Raw genomic sequence first — 3213 nt, forward strand, 5'->3', positions numbered from 1 at the left:
AATTGCTCCAGTCAATCTGTCTATAGTTGAAATCTCCCATTAGCACAACATTTTCGTATGTAGATGCCTTACGAATTTCGTCCCATAGAAGTTTACTGCACTCCCTATCAAGATTTGGGGCCCTGTAAATCACACCCAAAATTAGTTTTTCTCGGCCCTCGAGAAGCTGTAACCAAACAGATTCAGTGGCTGACGCTTCTAATTTAATATCTTGTCTAACACAACAATTTAAATTGTCTCTGACATACATCGCTACTCCACCACCTTTCCTGTTGACCCTGTCAGTGTGGAATAATTTATAGCCTTGTATGTGACATTCAGAGGGCATCTCTCTATCTTTCAGATTGAGCCAGGTCTCTGTTATAGCAATAATATCTATGTTTCCTGCACTTGCAATTAATCTTAGCTCATCTATCTTATTTCTTACACTCCTGCTATTAGTATAGTAAACCTTAAGGGAGCTAGTCCCTTGCTGCCCTCTGCTGTCCCCCTTTGTTTGCTGACCTGATCTATTGTCTTTATTTATAACTTCATGCTGAATGCCTTTTATACATTTACTGTTTCCAACCCAAGTGTTGCAACCTGCTTGTTTCCCACACACACCCATACCTCTATCTTCCATCAGTTTAAAATCATAGGCATTTCACCAATGGCCTTCTCAATCGAGTCTGCAAGTGCTACCACCCCAGCCCCAGAGAGATGTACCCCATCCCTTGCATACATATCATGTTTGCCATAAAAGTTGTTCCAGTTGTCAATGAATGGGATTGCAAGTTCCTTGCAGTGTCTGTCTAGCCAGCAATTTACACCAATTGCCCTAGACAACCATTCATTTCCTACTCCCCTTCCAGGCAAGATGCTACATATGATTGGGATCCCTCCCTTAGACTTAATGAAATCTATAGCTGACCTGTACTTATCTAGCAGCTCTTCTCTCCTACCCTTCCCAATATCATTTCCACCAGCACTGAGACAGATAATGGGCTTGTTCCCATTACCTGACATGATATTATCCAGCCTGTTGACAATGTCCCCAACACCAGCTCCAGGGAAGCACACTCTATCTCTCATCTTCTTATTCCTATTACAAAAAGCACGGTCAATATATCTTACCTGAGAGTCACCAACCACAAGAATGCGCTTACCTCCATTAGCAGGGGCAGTAGTACCCTTACCTTCACTGGCCACTGAAGTACATTCATCCTGAAGAACAGAGAAGCGATTTCCTACCTTCAGATCTTCACTCTTAACTTTCCTTACTCTGATGCGCCTTCCATTACTGTGAACCACTCGCCACTTGTAGCAGGTGCTGGACTGCACCTCACTGCTGGTAGCCGTTGCTACCTCCCCAACTACAGCCTCCTCACAGCGAGAGACAGACTGCACCTCACTTGAAGCCTCATTCCCCACAACTCCAGCCACCTCACACTCTCTCCCAGACCCATTGAGGTGGACCTTCAGCCTCCTAATCTCCTCCTGGAGAAGCAAGACCTCCTCCTTCAACTCTCCAACCTCAATTTTTAAAACACTGCAGAAGCAAGCCATGCTTTGTAACCGTCCACACTAATCCCCAAAGCAGCTCAGGGTCTGTGAGGTGCACTGTAATTCCCATGTTCTTAACTAAGGTGCACTGTAATTCCCAATATTCTTGACTGAGGTGCACTGTAATTCCCATATTCTTGACTGAGGTGCACTGTAATTCCCAATATTATTGACTGAGGTGCACTGTAATTGTGTTATTCTTGACCGAGGTGCACTGTAATTCCCAATCTTCTTGACTAAGGTGCACTGTAATTCCTAATATTCCTGACTGAGGTGCACTGTAATTCTGTTATTCTTGGCCGAGGTGCACTGTAATTCCTAATATTCTTGACTGAGGTTCACTATAATTGTTATTCTTGGCCGAGGTGCACTGTAATTCCCACATTCTTGACTTAGGTGCACTGTAATTCCCATATTCTTGACTAAGGTGCACTGTAATTCCCAATATTCTTGACTTAGGTGCACTGTAATTCCCATATTCTTGACTAAGGTGCACTGTAATTCCCACATTCTTGACTTAGGTGCACTGTAATTCCCATATTCTTGACTTAGGTGCACTGTAATTCCCATATTCTTGACTAAGGTGCACTGTAATTCCCAATATTCTTGACCGAGGTGCACTATAATTCCCATATTCTTGACTAATTTGCACTGTAATTCCTATAGTATTGACTGAGATGCACTGTAATTCACATATTCTTGGCTGATTTGCACTGTAATTTCCATATTCTTGACTGAGGTGCAATGTAATTTCCAATATTCTTGACTGAAGTGCACTGTAATTCCCAATATTTTTTGACTGAGGTGCACTGTAATTCCCATATTCTTGACTGAGATGCACTGTAATTCCCATATTCTTGAGTTAGGTGCACTGTAATACCCAATATTCTTGACTGAGGTGCACTGTGAGTTTCCGATTTTTTTTTTCCAGCAAACTTTTCACTTTCAGTCAAGAAAATTTTCATTCCATAGTAGTTAAAGTTCTCTTGTTTATTAAGTTAATTTTTTCCCTATTGCTTATGTTTCCTTTCTTTCGAATATATATTAACCTAATAGCAGAGTGAATGATCAGTCCACTGGGAGGAGACTAGTGATGCTTAGTCTAACTGGTATGTCACTTTCAATAACCAGGACTCTGTCTGGATCTATATTACCCTCTGTGGATCTCTGTGTGGATCTGTGTTAACCTGTTAGGATCTTTGTGTGGTTCCCTATGTAGATCATTGCGTTACCCTGTGTGGATCTCTGTGTAGATCCTTGTGTTACCCTGTGTGGATCTCTGTGTGGATCCTTGTGTTAACCTGCGTGGATCTCTCTGTAGATCTGCATGGATCTCTGTATGGATCTCTGTGTGGATTTCTGTGTAGATCTCTGAATGGATCTCTGTGTGGATCTCTCTGTGGATTTCTGTGTGGATCTCTGTGTGGTTCTTTGTGTGGATCTCAGTTTGGATCTCCGTGTGGATCCCTGTGTGGATTTCTGTGTGGATCTCTGTGTGGATCTCTGTGTGGATCTCTGTGTGGATCTCTGTTCATGGTGTGTTTCTTGATGTTCGACGTCATCTTGGTCAAGTAGCTGCGTTATGACTGTTGGAACTGTCTCAGAGTCACTGCTTGAAGAACTTACTACGACACTTGCCGTTTTCTAAACTATTTACATCAAGAGTCGTTT

The sequence above is a fragment of the Cherax quadricarinatus genome, chromosome 2 (genome assembly GCF_038502225.1).
Source record: "Cherax quadricarinatus isolate ZL_2023a chromosome 2, ASM3850222v1, whole genome shotgun sequence".
NCBI classification, from domain to species: Eukaryota; Metazoa; Arthropoda; class Malacostraca; order Decapoda; family Parastacidae; genus Cherax; species Cherax quadricarinatus.